Source organism: Siphateles boraxobius, unplaced genomic scaffold (assembly GCF_051911475.1).
Source record: "Siphateles boraxobius isolate OS27281-9 unplaced genomic scaffold, OSU_SipBor_1 65, whole genome shotgun sequence".
NCBI classification, from domain to species: Eukaryota; Metazoa; Chordata; class Actinopteri; order Cypriniformes; family Leuciscidae; genus Siphateles; species Siphateles boraxobius.
In genome coordinates, this window is record NW_027509192.1 from 1,876,855 (window position 1) to 1,893,017 (window position 16,163).

The 16,163-nt window shown below is 39.0% G+C and overlaps 1 protein-coding gene across 1 annotated transcript in view; it reads left to right on the forward strand.

Moving 5' to 3' along the window:
- The first annotated feature begins 228 nt into the window (after positions 1 to 228).
- plxnb2b (plexin b2b) overlaps positions 229 to 16,163 on the forward strand; it is a 151,956-nt gene continuing 136,021 nt past the window's right edge. The window contains exon 1 of the mRNA XM_077210130.1: positions 229 to 585. The gene's annotated coding sequence lies outside the window, so the exon portion shown is untranslated. The remainder of the gene's footprint in view (positions 586 to 16,163) is intronic.

The following is a 16,163-nucleotide window of genomic DNA, read 5'->3' on the forward strand; positions in this document are numbered from 1 at the left end:
CATGTCCTAAACAACATATTACCCCTTTTCATTTTTTAAATAAGTGCCAGAGCATTAAAATAAATCATTGATTTGGAAGAGATGCTCTTTTCACTAATCTACACTAGATTAAAAGCATTTAAGGTCGAGCGCTCTCTTCCATCAGGTCTTCGCTTGTTCTGTGGTTTAAAGCTCTCAGCGCGGGGAAGGGGAGGAGACACACACACACACACACACGCACACACACACACACACGCACACACACACACACACACACACATCAGCTCCCTTCCTCCGTTCGCGAGTAACCGGGCTGGAGGGAGAATAGCGCGATCGGACCTCCAGGTGTGTGTGTGTGTGTATGTGTGTGAGAGAGAGAGAGAGTGAGAGAGAGTGTTCCAGTCACACCTGGATGCATCATGTGATCAGATACCTGGGCGTGTTGCGAGCGTTCAGTGTTTTATTCAGTAACGGGGATCACGGAACGAAGATCTGTCTCTCCGCGCGTGAGTGACATGTGAACTTTCCGTGCACCGGGAATCTATTTCTCTCAATCTGAAGGGATTCTGTGGTCTGGACGCTGCAACTACTGAACTGCCAAGATAGGTAAGCCTGTGTTTGTGTCTCTGACACCAAACATTTTGCGTTGCACATTCCAAAAGACCACGGTCCAAGGTTCACAGTTGTGTTTGGTTTCAGACGGGACGAACATCCCGGGCTGACGGAGACGCATGTTGCATGTGAGATGATGTTACTACTACCGATTGTGTCGTGAATAGCCTTTTCAACATTCATTCCTTGAAACTAGAATGCATTTTTTTGGTTCTTACTACTTTTCATTTAATTATTAATAGGTAATGTTGTTTTTTTCACTACTTAGTATTCAATATAGCCTACTGTAGTTGTATGCTGTGTGCGAACTAGTGTATGACTTTTCCAGTGAGTCTATCTTTTCTGTCTGTAATTTTCGGGGCACTCTCGAGATATCGGTTGAGTTTAGTGTCGCCCATAGCGACAACCGTCAAACTATCTTGAAGACATTTTGCTTGTATCTATATTAAAATTATTAGTAATGACTGTTGGTTGGTCGATAATGATAACTGAAAGTGCTCGTTTGTCGTAGGCTAGCCTACTGTTGCTATAGTCTTGTGGTTAAAATGAAAACATACTTTAAAGACCCTCAACCCTTGTTTTGAGTTATTTTGATGGGTTCAGACAACCCAAATCCCCATAATTCGCACCCTGCCTCGTCGGCTATTTTTATTCATTAAATAGTCCTAGCGTAGGCTACTTATTGACCATCAGTTAGTCTCTTTGCTACTAGTCAATATCCCAGCAGTGGTGAGTAACTGTGGTTCATTGTTGCTGGTAGTTTTTGACATTGTTACTAAGCACTGTTTCAATCTTACTAGTTACCCTGATGAACAACAAACAAACAAACAGCTAAAACCAGCACAAGCTGATTGGTTTTAGCTGGTTTTAGAGGGGTTTGGACAATAGTCTTGCCAAAACCAACTGAACACCAGCTCGGCCAGGCTGGAAGACAAGACAACCAGCCTAGGCTGTTTTTTTTTAGCAAGGAATGTTAGCTTTAAAATCTGTTCTTTCTCAATGGTTGACCAGTATGTCAGATTCTTAAATGATTTTTTAGTGTCCTGAAGACTTTTATTGTTAACCATGGCAATTGATTGGTTACCGTTTTGAGACCCATTTGGCAAGAATTAGTTTGTTCCTCTCCTTGTGTGTCTCCTTGTGCCCCCCCCACCCCCCCCAAAAAACATATTTTTTAGTGAAATTGAATAAAATATCTTGCCAAATGACAATTCAAGCAATTTTATGTCTCATTTGCTATTTAATTATTTATGCTATGAACCCTTATGGGTTGACTGCTAGTTATGACTTTGATTTGTCTTAGGCTAATGGAATGATTCATTTTTAATGGGTAGGATCTGGTTAATAGTTCCTTAGTCTTTGCACTGCTCTTCACATTTCACAGTATTGTGATTTAAAACCACTAGTTAGTTACGTTTCAGGTTTCTGTGGTAAAAGGTTAAATTGTGCTTGTTTAACAGCTGTGCTTTTCTCGCATTGTTCGTTCACTTTGCATGTGTGCTCGAGTACAGTGCGAGTACAACAGGTCCGGAGACAAGCTCTTTTTGTGTCTTTAACTGTGTAAATCCCGCTGTTTGTCTTGGCACACTGGCTCCTTTCAGCCAGAGCTCTGAAGTTGTGCGTCTCTCACATTGTACCGCCTTGTTGTGCCTCTAAATTGTGTCTTTATTGGGCTCTCCTGTATTTCTATGTGGAGCTCTACAGTGAAAGGGAGGAGACATCTCTGGGGGATTATCCTCATTAAATGGCTTTAAACAAACGAGCCAGATTAGCCGGGATCGTTCTCCATGTGGGGGCAACAGAGCCAAGGGTGGGTGTGGTGAATCGAACAACCCCAGCAGCAAGAGGCAGCGTCCTCATAAATACACACCATCTGCGCTCACGCACACACACCACGTATTCGGCATGAAATCAGGTCCTGCTCCTGCCTACAGCGCTCAGGCTTATCTTCCGTCCTGCAAGCGTTTAGAATAGAGCAACTGTCCCTTATCTGAGCTGCGAAACGCATGATGAATGTCCTCTCTGCACGGAGCTGAATGATTTCATTCACCTTCCGAATGTCCCTGTGTTTTACTCTCAGAAATCATCTATTACCCACAATCACCTGCAGGGCTGTCAGCGAAAGCACTTGGCTGGAGCACTTGGGTTTATCAAAAGCTAAATAAAGCAGTAGCATTTGTCTGGTGTTTGCCTGGAGGATAGTGATGTTTAATGTTGTACATTCACCCTTTCTCTGTAGCAGCACCCACGACTTCCTTTATTCGAAGGGGCCTGTTTTTCCATCAACAACGACTTATTCAGAATACCTTGCCAAAGAAGAAATGACACAGACGAACTTCTTTTTTTTCCCTCCCCTGTGGTTTGGCCCATTACAGGCTTAAAGCATGTTCTCATGTTGCCAGTTTATGTCTGAGTGTCTTTGATTAGTCATTTTTGTTGTCTTTTAACATGTCAGACTCTGCTCTGCACTTAAAGTAAGGCATGTTGATATTGGAGATTCTTGGAAACGTTGGATGCTTTTCCTTGTAACAGTGTGTTGAGTCTGGCTGCTCTAAAATGGCTTTCTCACACTGATATTCTGAAATAGTTTGGCAAGTGTTTCTTAACCCAGTCCCGATGATTCAGTCCAGAGGGCGACGTTGAAGTCTCCACTTTAGATTCTTCTCATAGCTTTCAATTTAACAGTGCATGCTCTAATAATTAGGTAAAGTAGATGTGATGGAATTAATTGCCTCTCTTCCAGGTTCCAGGCTGTGTTTTGTCCTGTCCGACTGTAGCAAGTGACAGGCACATTGTTGAATGCTCAGTTTAGGCTTGTTCGACTTCATACAGCGCTGCGCAGACCGATCGCCGGCTGACTTGAAGCAGAATATATATATATATATATATATATATTGCTTTCATGAATTCCCTTTATATATTTTATTCATGCAATATGTTTGATTAGGAATGCACAAAACATATGGGTATCATATCGGTTATCTGCTGATATTTTTTAATTTCGGTATCGGTAGATATTTTTTATAATATATATATATATATATATATATATATATATATATATAATATTGCGCATGATTATCTAAATTTTTATGTTCAGATAAACTTTGCCATCTTCTAATGCTCACTTAATTGTAATGTTTACATTTAATAACATTGTTAATATTTAGTAAATCTCAAAATGAATATCCAATTTTCATACTTCATAATGTTGTGATGCTTAAAGGTATAGCGGAGGATTTTCTTTTTCCGGGTGGGTAGCCTATACTATTGGTCCACCTTAGTGTCAATCATTCTGGTGATATGTTTACGTAAGGCCGTATGGCTTTCTGCACATGCGCACTTTCAGGTGTATTATGTGTGATGAGTTACGGTTTCAGCCATTCCTTTGAAAATGGCTGAGGGTCGAAAGAGAAAAAATGTATACGAAGTGTATGAAAAGAAGAGAAAGGCCGCAGAATATAGAAACAAGACCAGAGTGATTTTGGGTGAATATTTCACACGCTGGCGTGCGCTAAAAGCACAGGTTGAGTTTCCCACTGATGCCGCAGTCGCGAAGATTCTACTAGACAGGTAAAGTTTGTCATGCTATTTGGAGAAATCCATTTAAAATCACTGCTAGTAAAAGTTAATGTAAGCTATGATTAGCGATGATAGCCCTGGCACAAGTCATGCACCGCGTAGACACGGTAAACATCTATATTTGTCTAAAGTAGGCTTATGACCAAATGGTAAATGGTTTCACGCTTAAATATTCTAAAACCTTGTGTGTTCATTTTCGATAATTACAATGTGTTCACCATAGTATTTATTACACAAATGTAACAAGCTACTTCTCCATTGCTTATCATGTCTTGAGTCCTCATTCACTCAACACGTTTAATAGGCGTTCCCTCTCGGGAGCAAATAGAGTGTTGCGCATGTGCAATTTTAAAAAAATTGGAGAGGGCGGGTCTTCTCTAAAATTCGGAAAAATCCTCCGCTATACCTTTAAATTCACTTATGGCAATTAAAACAATTGATCTTAGTTATAGTGTTTTGTTTGGAATTTATTTGTACAAAATAGTTTCAAATTTGAATGAAAATTTGTGTATTTTGAATTTCATGAAAAAAAAATTTCAGCTAATATTTCTATTGTACATTTCTTAAGGAAAATTGATGTTGTTATGCCTGAATTCACATAGCTTTTTAAACATTAGTTTATTTATTTATTGATTGGCGTCAGCCATTATTTCTTTTTTATTATTATTTTTTTGTGTGTAAAACTAGTATCTATATGTTAGGGTTAATATGTTTTTTTTATTAATCCAAAGTAGAATGGATTTATATTATGAAAATATTTTATGCTGATTGGCCTATCGGCCATAAATGTAAAATTAATTTTTTCATTTTGTCTTTACACTGGTCAGCTCATTGTCTTTAGGCTTGTGTGTCTGCCCTATAAGGTTTTATCTATGGTTTAATCTGGTTATTATGGCATCTTGGCGATGTGCGAATTCAAGAGGGTAGTTTTAAGGCCCCTGAGCCCCCTAAGGGCCGAGTTACATCAGATTACAACAGCATCATGGGAAATGACGGGCACAAGGTGAGATCGCATTCATTCTCACGCTTGCTAATCAACAGCTGGCCCCAGATCTGTGCCGCCCGGGGATCTTCATGCAGCTTCACTCGAGTGTCATGTATAAACCGCTGTACACTGACCAAACCAAGAAAGTTGTGCTTTCTCCTCTTTCATTTCCTCCATCTTTTCCCCTCTCTTTTCATACCATCTGCTGATGGGCACAAATCATTTCCTCAGCTTCGTTCTGGTCACGCAGATGGTACCGAGTAAAAAAAGTCAGTGTTCTAGGGAAAATAAGACTGGAATGTGTGGGAGGGACTTTTGCACATGCACACAAAACCTTCGCCCGCAGGAGAACAAGATCTCCAGCTTTTGCTTCAAAGAGTCTCGTTACAAGCATAACACGCTATCAGCGCAGGCCGAGACTATGGCGTAACATTACAGCCGCCTCAAGCCCACAGAAACGCTCTACTGTACGGATAGAGAGTTGGACTTAGCCCAGGCGGGAGCTCCCTATGGAGCAAATGGGGCAAGCGGGGATTAAACCCAGTTCGAGAATAAAAGGAGAGCCTCCATTGACAGCCTTAATTAGTCTAAGACTTGCCTCATTCTGGGAAACTGCCAGGTCCTTGACTAATATAGTGGAAAATCCAGACAGCTTCCACTTGAAAGTTTTCAGGCACGAGTGGTTTCTTTCTGTGTTGGAAACATGTGTTGAGTGGCATAATTCAAGAGTACAAAACATAAATTCGCTTTTTTTGTAACCTAACCTATTATCAGCATCCACAGAAGTGTGCAGAAAGCCCTGCAGATTTACAGACTCTGACGCGCGTCATCCACAAAGATCTAGATATTTTTCACCTGGGTGTTCATTTATTAAATATTTTTGGCTAATTTGATAATACTTTCAGCTGCCAATAAGAGTGAAGTGCTCAGCTTTGTTTATACATTGTACAGAACAGATGCACATATCAGCAACACATTGGTTAGGATGTTTTTTTTTAAATTAAATGTATTTTTAATATTAATTATTGTATGTTTTGTTGTTGTTATTTTAAATGATTATTGTTTTGAATACACGTTTAACTTCATTGTCAACGGTTATTGATTTTTTGGCTTTTTTCATCAAATGTATTTTTAATATATAATAATAATTTATTTTTTATTTTTGGTTTTAAATTTATTATTAATAATTTCACCTTTTTTAAATAGTAAAAATGTTTTAGTTTTAAAGCATGTTTAACTGCATTTATTTTTTTACATTATTAAATATTATAATGTATTTTAATTATTATATTAATAATTTTACAGTTTTTTTTTGTTTTTTTTACTTGATTAGGCATCAAACAATATTTCTATAGCAGATTTTAAAAGTAACATTTATTATGATGCCTAAATCCACATGTAGCATACAAAATATTTATTTATTTAAGCAGTAAGATTTATAATATGGGGCATTTATCAATTATAACATAAAATGTTCATATCGGTACACTCCTAATTCCATAATTTGGCTCAAATCGAAAACCGCACCAAAATGCTTCTACCGATTGTGTCTGGGCCTGCCTATATTACGAGAGGAAAAATCTTTGACTTTTTGATGCTATATTAATGCTGGCAAAATGTTTCCAGCACAGTTTAACTAACTGCGGGTTGGGGTATTCAGAAGCACAGGTGAACCGATGCATGCTTATTTATCTTTTCACGCAGAGAGATTTTACGGTTGAACCCGCCTCAGTCAAACGGATAAGTGCAAAATGATAGATCCCCCTGATGCGCGTGTCATCGCCGTTCCCTTCACCTTTGTTGCGTTTTTTTTCCCGCCATTCCAGCGAGGAGTTCACTTGGGCACTGAAGGGTGTAATTCATTTCTACAGATTTGAGTAATGTCTTGTTCAAACAGAGCAGTTGCGTCACATGGAGATTGGTTTTAATTACTGACACTACAGTTCTCATAACGTGGGCTTCCATGTGGGAGTGGTGTGGGTAATGTTTGTGGGGTTTCTTTGCACGTTGAGGAAGGGTAAGACTCTAGGCTGTTAATTAAGCAATATACGAGTCCCGGCGGAGCCAAAACGCATGAGTGAAGGGTCAGACATTTGCCAGACAGCTGGAAACCAAGGTCACACCAACCTGAGCGAAAAAAGAAGGAAAGGAGGAGGGGCAAGCTGCCAAGAAGTCTGTGAGGAGTTGAGGCAGTTGCCAAAGGAGGAGGTGGTTGCAATATTTTATTTTCGACATTAATCCGAGGCTTTACGGTGGCTTTCCTTGGACTCAAGTGTGAAAGACACTCAAAGAAAAGCAGAACTGGTTCACACAGTATTTCCAGCAGTCTTAAAAGCATGGTGAGGTATCATGGGAAAACTGTTGTTTTTCCAGACCAGCATGAATGTCCCTAAATGCCCTTTTTAAATATATGTTATGTATATTATTATGAACTGCATGGGCCCACTGGTAAATTATTAACAAGACATAGGCTGAATAAGAAAATTGCATTTTTGTAAATGCATAAGCAATAGCAGAAGTGTGAGTTACCAAACTCGCCTCAAGCTCTGGCCGAATATTGAATTATTAAAAAATATTAGAAATGTTATAGCTGTATTACAAGTACATGTGTGTATACTATCTATTCATCCATCTGTCTGTCTGTCTATCTGTATATCTATCTATTAATCTATCCATCCATCTATCTATCTGTCTATCAGTCTGTCTGTATTTATAGATGGATCAATTATAAAATATAGATACATTATCACACACACACAATTTACCATTTGAATACAGTTTTAATACATTTTAATGTTTTATATATATATAATTTATAGATAAATTATAAATCTGTCTGTCTATCTTTTTGTCTGCCTGTACTTTTTAATTATTTATAGATGGATAATATATTATATATATATAATATGATCAAAAATACACACTCGTGTGTATATATTTCAAAATGAATATTTGTCGTAATGCTTCACATGTTGCATTCATGACATCTAAGGTGAGTTGCTTGCTTTACATTTAGAGTTTATATCCTAGAGCTGCGATCCATCGGTAATTGAAACCATAGTTCTGTAATGAGATCTGTAATCTCTCTGTTTTATGAGGTCATGACCTTTATATTCGATACCACTCATATCAGTCATGCATCGTGTGTGGAGATGTGTCTATACTAGAGCATGCAGGGACCCAGACATGTGTTTGGAGGCGACCCTGCCGGGCCTGTGGAGGTGGAGGGGAAGACTTGTGCTGCTCCGGGACTCTCTGCGGAAACATTCCAGAGCTGATCCAGAGCCAGGAATTCCAGCTATGTGCATGAAACCAGACCGGCAGAGATGACGAGGCCTTTGATTTTCGTGTTTGTTGTTTTGCTTCCTGACCTCTGTAACTGCCCGTCTGAACGGTTCTTTTCCTTCCTGCATGTGTTCTTTTCTCATTTTTTAGCACACACTCAAAATATTTAGGCCTTAATGTAATATTTGTGTATTTGAATTGCACATAAAAAGTCAATCCATTCGGATTATACAGTTTTAACATAAACAAACTAAAAAACTTTGTCAGTCATACATAAATTAAATACGTCACCAAAGTGTGGTCCCATTTGGGACAGAAGTGATTGTAGCATCACTAAATGGGTCTGAAAAATGAACATGTGAACAGACCCCTGTTTGCCATTGGTCAGCCAATTGGTCGAGTCAATGTTGCTGTTTTGGTTTGGTCTGGATGCTCAAACCAACAAACCTTTTGTCTTTCTTATAGTAATCTCGGCATATTAAACTGGGACGGAAAAAAAGCTTTTCAACATCCAAATAAATTACACACTTCAGCTTTAAATGAAAGAGAAGCATGTTAATGAGTCAAGAATAGCCCCTTCTGGCCTTTTGTGCTTTATTCATATTCTTTGCGTAATTTTCTTGTTCCTCTCATCCCCATGGTTTCGCTTCCCTTCTCTTTTTCAGTCTTTTGTCATGCTCTCTGTTTGTATTTTTTTTTTCTCCCTCCCTTATCCGGCTATCGCGGTGCCTCGGGCTCAGGATCCGTCCTCGGATCCATTGCTGGCTGATGGTGTCGTTACAGCTGTGTGACTCCAGCCGCACGGGTGCGTGTAGCCTGATCCAATCGGACACGGACCCAACTCCATCTGACTCATCTGGGTCGAGACTCCACCACATTGACCCGCAGCTCTTTATGTAAACACACATTTCTCTTGTCTTTCCTTTATACACCTGAAGTGCTGTAGCAGTAGTGATGTTATCACATGATTTACCATGGGACTGATTCATGTACCATAGTGTTTACTAGGTACTTTAATTAATGGTACTTTAAATTAAAAAATGATCATGTTTTTTGGACATGATACCATGGTATTGCCATGTTTTTGGTTATGTACCACAGTACTACCATAGTATTTTGAAAAAGTACCATGATGTTCTTAGAAGGACCATGGTACATGTCCAGAAAAAAACATTGTAGTACCTTTAGGTAAATGCCAATTATACATTGATTTTTAATACCATTTCATAATTTAAAGTACCACAGTATGATGAAAACCATCTGATACTGCTACAGGTTAAGACAACATTATCTTGGTGTAATATATCAATATGTCCAAAAACACATGGTTTTTACATGGTAAATGACCAAAAACACATAGTAGTACCATGGTATTTTTTGGTAAATACCATTGTGTGTGAATTTCAGTACCATGTATATTTCAAAGTAACACAATATTAACATCTGATACCACCACCCATTGGGACAACATTACTTTGGTATATGTCCAAAAAACAGGTTTTACCATGGTATATGTAAAAAAAACATGATGTTGGTATAAGCAAGGCACCAAGCCCCAAAAAACATGGCAAAACTATGGTAATAAGTACAAAAGTGTATTGAATGATACATGCTTAGTATGCCAGAATGCTACAGTGTTACCTGGTTTTATGTCCAAAATACTGTGGTAGTACCAAGTTAACTTTGGTAAATAACATGGTACATGAATTCAATGCACCATAGTATTACCATCTTATACCCTAACAGTCTACCATGGTTTTACCATGGTACATGTCCCAAAAAACATGATTATATACAGATTATAGTACTTTTAAAAATGGAAAGATTGAATAAGACGTGCTGAGTAAGTCAATATGCAATGCTTTTACCTTTGTACATGGCCAAAAAACCTGCTAATACCTCTGGACTGTTTTGTAAGTGTAAGGGTGTGTTGAATACTCATCTCACTTTGATGTTATGAGATTTATTCTTTGCTTTTGTGTATTTCACATTCTAGGTCTTTGCTAATGCTATAGAATCCTTTGCCTTTGGCAGTATCCCAGAATTCAAATTTGGCGTTTAGCAAAGCTTCAGTCTCTGTGGACTAGTTTCCTGACTTTAAACTCAAACAAATGGCTGCCTTTAAGCAAATGACATCACAGTCTGTGCCGCAGACCTCATAAACATGTCTAAACACACGCTAGCAACAGCTCACAGACGCTAAAAGACACGCCACCCTGCTTTTGTGACACCAAAAGGTTTTACATGCTAACCAAGGAATAAACCCACTTTTCAAACCTGTGCACAAACAGTTCCTACTTTGGAGTTAAGGTGTTAGCATGTGTTTGGGGTTAGCATCATTTTAATATGTTGCTGTTCAGACCTTTAATTATCATGATTAGCTTTAGAAGGGCTGTGGTGGGTTGGGGAGAATTACAACTGAGCTTTTGGCTAACGCAATGGCTAAATGGGAAATAAGCATTTTGCTTTTCCAGATGCTCCCTCAGGAAATGTGAACAGGCTCGTCTGCACAAGATTAGCTTGTTTGTCTGCTAATCAGCTAAATCAGACTTGTCATGTTAAGGCCTACCAGGATTTCGAAACTAGTTTATTTGTAGACTCTGATGCTGATCATATTGTGTTGAATGATTGCATCTGTTGGGATATTTAGGGAACAGCTAGCTTTCCTCCTTTGTTTCTACTTTATTATAGATGTTTTTTGGGGGGATTGGTTAGGCCTACTCTTTCAATTACGTAAAGTTGGTCCTTCCGCTGTGTTTAGGGACTGTTATTTGCAGTAGATTCCTTAGCGAATCTGTGATCTTCCTATGAAAAGTAAAATCTGAAATTGTAAGTCAGAATCTTCACCATAAGTTCTTCGGTTTTCCTGCGGAGATGCTTTTATTGGTCTGGGGGTGGATGATACTTCACCCTAATCCACAATATATTGTGTTTCACAGTTTCCTCTCAGACCTGCTCGGGGTTTCAGTGTGAGAAGTTTGAAGCGGAGGTGATTATGGGTTTTTCAGAGTTGAGAAGTTCTTCACCGCTGTTCTTGGAAACAAGGTTATTTGACAAAAAAAAAAAAAAACTTTTATGATTTGAAAATGTGTGTGAACTGCTTCTGTGGATTTGAAATATACGTGTTATGAGTATTCATTGTACCCGGAGGAGTTCTAGTGGCGTTCTCAGTCATGTCATGACAGGCATGAGATTATTAATGGCACACAGTAAGAGTTTAGAGCTATAAAATGAATGTGAACAGCAGCCCAGATTATTTGGTAATTGATTTGATGAATTATTTGAGTTCATATTGCTTCTTGGAAAAGTTTTAGATCATTTGGTTTTGGATTGATAAGATTTCAGGTTATTTGGTATTGGATAAATGAGAATTATTTGAGTTCATATTGAGATCACTGATGTTTGCCTCTTGAAAAGTTGAAGGTCATTTGATATTCAATTTGAGAAGTATTTGTACATTTTTCTATCTCTGAAGTTTGCTTCTCGGAAAGGTTTAAGGAAATGTGGTATTGGATTGATGAGAATTATTTGAGTTCATATTGAGATCTCTGAAGTTTTCTTCTTGGAGAAGTTTGAGATCAATTGGTATTGGATTGATGGAATTATTTGAGTTCATATTGAGATCTGACATTTACTCGTATCTTTTTCTCAGAATAAAAGTCTCCATTGGCTCTCTATTGAATCTCAGAGAAACGTTTAAGATATTGCGGAAATCTCATTTGCATTTTTTCTTTCCCAAAGGCACTTTTAACAAACTTCCCCCCAATTTAATGCATCCGAACAGGGAAGCAGCTGGATTTGTGGCACAAATTCAAGCTCCAAATTGGGTCTGTGGTGGCCGCTTCCCTCAATGACACCAGATCTCGTTAGAAATCTCCCTTTAAGCTCATTAAACAAAACGCTGGCACTGTGTGACATGCAGTCATTGACTGAGAGAGTGACCAGAGCTTAGACTCGTTCAGGCATTACTATGTGAAGCCGCAGACAAACGGATGCTCTGTGAAGCACTTTTGATTTGTACAGCAAAGTCCCATGTTTTTAGTTCGAGGGTCAAAACTCCTGCTGGGTTAAATGGCTTCTATAAGCGCATGCTTTAAGTGACTAACTAAAAATAACGCTGCGTCTCCAGACGTAATTGCGGTGGAGAGGCTAATGGTGTGGCTAGCCCCCCTGTCGAGCCCAGCAGCAAGACCTTTCTCTTGCTGATAAGTTTTAAGACCTGAGGATTCGATTTCGACCGACAAGAGCTCTGACTGAAAGCTTGAGCCAAACATCGGCCTGCTGTTTTCAATTCACAACAACTCGGATCGATTTTGTTTACTGGAGTATTAGCTCACACGTTCACAATCCCTACATTTCTTTTAGCTTTTATAAATCCTGTGAATTCTTTCTTCTCCTCTTCCTGATCCAGGGCTTTTTCTTCCCGAGCCCAAAGGGGGGCGTGAAGCAGACGGATCCATGAATTCCTCATCGCTAAATCTGTTAACTGATCAATAATTCAGTCTCGATCCAATCTCACCCGTGTCTCCGCGGCCCTTGCATCAGCAAGGCAGACGTCCTTGAGCCGGACACGTGCGCAAGCGCATTCGAGCGTGTTTTTGTGTCTGCCTCACGTTCCCCGTAGGCTCGCTGGTTTATCAAAAGGAGCGATCTCGTTACCAGGTACGAGACGTGTGGAGGCGCCAGTCTAACCATTGTGATTAGTTGAGGGGGGTCCGGACCCCTGCTGACGGCAACCGTCTCATCTCTTTCCAGGACTGAGCGGGGAGTTGTTTCCTCCAGTGATGACCGCGCGGAGTCACGGTCGCAGGACAAGGGCACGGATACCCCCGCTTCATATCAAACCAGCACTCTCTTCTCATCTGCATCCACACGTGCCCATTGGTTTTCTCAAAAGCCGAGCTTGTTTTTTATTTACTTCAAGTACTCCAGTCCAGCTTTCTGAATGTCCTCTGTGACATTCAGTCTCGAAAACAAGTGATGTTCTCCACCTGAATGGTACACTTCATCTTATCGTAGGCAGAAGCCTCTTTCTCTGTCTCTCCTAGAGTCCAATAAAGGAAGGCTTGAGACTTAACTGTAGATGGTCCGGCCAATACTAACTCTTTCTGTAACTACACACACTCTTTGTACAACATCTGCCTACTGACTCCATTAGAGAACCCATCTCTGCTTTTAGTTTACTCAAAATTGAGAAAAACAAAGCTCTTGAACTCTATCCATTTGTATTAGTTGTGCTGCTATGAAAAGAATCACAAATTTGAATATTTAATAGACTCCAAGCTGTTTGTGCTACAGACACGACTGAAACCTCAAACCAGGCTGCAAATCAAATCAAGTCTTAGAATGCAATTTTTGAAATTATTATTATTATTATTCAATGTTTAGCAAATAATTAAGAAAAACTAAGTTTTCCTATCTTTTATTACCTGATTATTTTTCTTGAATTTTCCTTTATATATTTTTTTCTTAAATCTTAATTGTTATAATTTTTTTTTGACTCTTGTCACTTTTGGTAGCACATTTATATTGGTCGTCACGATTCAAACTTGTGTAGGTTTTACATGGGTGAGAATTTAGCAATAGATGTTTCATCATTGATTATGTTTATCATGAGGCCAGTATATCTAAACGCATTCAAAACAGGGTTTTCCCCAGCAATGCCATACTGTGCGTTCACACCGCCGCCGGCGAGAGCGTCAAAGTGGCCGGAAGTCATTCATTGTCAATGAGAGCCGGCGGCGAGCTCCGGCGAGAGCGGCGCGGCGCGTCTTGGACGGTGAGAGCGGCGAGGAGAGTTGAAGTCAGGTCAACTTTATGGTAATAAGCAATGACGCGGTTCGGCGGCAAACGGCGGCAACCAATCGGAATATAGAGGTGCTCCGTTTGAGAGGAGTCCAGAGAACGCAGTCCTGTAAACTTTGGTTCCGACCACATTAGTTCCCAAGCAAAATTGAGGAGGTTGATCATTTGAATTTGATAAGGGGCGCAACACTAGTATTTATAGGCAATATTTTCGCGCTAGAACGCTTGTTTTTCAGCGGGAATGCAAATTATAATAGCACTTAACCATGAACACAAAAGCCACACCACACAAATGGCTTTTAATTTGTTAATTTCATTAGCAAACATGTCACTATAATTGTTAAGTTTTTTCCATCGATCAACTTTCTGCAAAAATAACGATCGACATGCTTGTTTGCTTTGTGGCCCCTTTAAATACAGTTGTAAAAAAGACCACGCGTTCGATCTACGTCAGAGCATCTGAGCGTCCATGAATCTTTCCACGGCGTCGTTGGCAGGGCGGCGAGAGCGAATTTTGCCGCTCTCGCCGGCGGCGGTGTGAACGTACAGTTAGAAGAACCATTTTTAGTTCCCCAAAAAACCCTTCAGTGAACATTTCTTAAAATAACTTTTTTTTCTTTAGTGTGAAGACTATTTTAATGAGCTAAAGAACCTTTTTCCACTATAAAGAGTCTTTTTTTCATGAGTCATCAATGAAGAACCTTTAATTTTAAGAGTGTAAACTGATTTGAGTTTGATATGCAATTTAAATTGTATTTTAGCGATCAGACTTTTGATTCGACCCTGAATTTAACAAAGTTTAGTTGTTTAAAGATATTTTTATCTGACAAAAAATGCTAAATAAAATGTTTTAGACTCTAAATACTACATAAAATGTTTTAAAACAAGTTGCATACTGTCAAGAGTATGTACTGCAGTAGATGAAAAACAATATTTTCCACTGTTAATAATTACGTTTCTTTAAGTATACAGATGTGCAGTATGAATACAGTTTAAACATACTACATTACATTACATTTGTCCATCGTTCTCAAATATGATGATTCCTCTAATGTGGCCTCATGGGATAGTAAAGCAGGGTTGCAATGTCTGCCTAACAAAACTTGGGTTATTTTTGATTAGCCCAATGACCATATCCCAAATATCAAAACTCAAATTAATGCATTCCCGTACCTAAAATATATATTTTACAGTCACTGTTATGCAAAATGAAAACCCCTATATCGTAGTGATCACAAAACCTAACATCTAGCCGAATTTTATCACTGGTAGAATATAAAATATTTCAATGCAAGCATTTCAGTCAAATATACTTTATGCAGTATGTCAAACCTTAAACCCGTGGGGAAAAATCAACCCGCGGCGACAGTTTAAAAGAGTCCCAGTTACGCGGGAAAACCTTGGAGTTGGGAATCCTGTAGTAAAGTGTTCATCGGATAGGCTACACATTTCAGTATATTAATCCAGGGATTTTCCACCTAGTTTGTTCTACAATGCCATTTGATGTGGTGCTTTTAGCATACCTCATAGGGATGTTGGCAGGTTTATAATACAATGTTTAGGAGGTGTTGAGTGAATTCTTTTGTCGTCGTTTGAAAGCACAGTATTTCCTTTACTCGTCACGTCATAATTACTCTTGGGAACAGAGACAATTTGTTACAATTTTAACAATTGCTTTTAAAGGACAAGCCATCGCCTCCAGTTGTCATGACCCATTTGGCACGATAATCAGCGCTTTAATTAACAAAGTCAGTTTGGAATATCAATTAGACTGGTTTTTGTCAGCGTACGTGTCCTTCTCCTTCCGCTATTTCGATTTGTGTTGCGTTCATGGCTGGTGATAATTTGTAGCTGTGGGCCAATAAATCAGATTATTTCTTCTCAAATTAATGCAGTGAACACGCCTCTCTCGTTT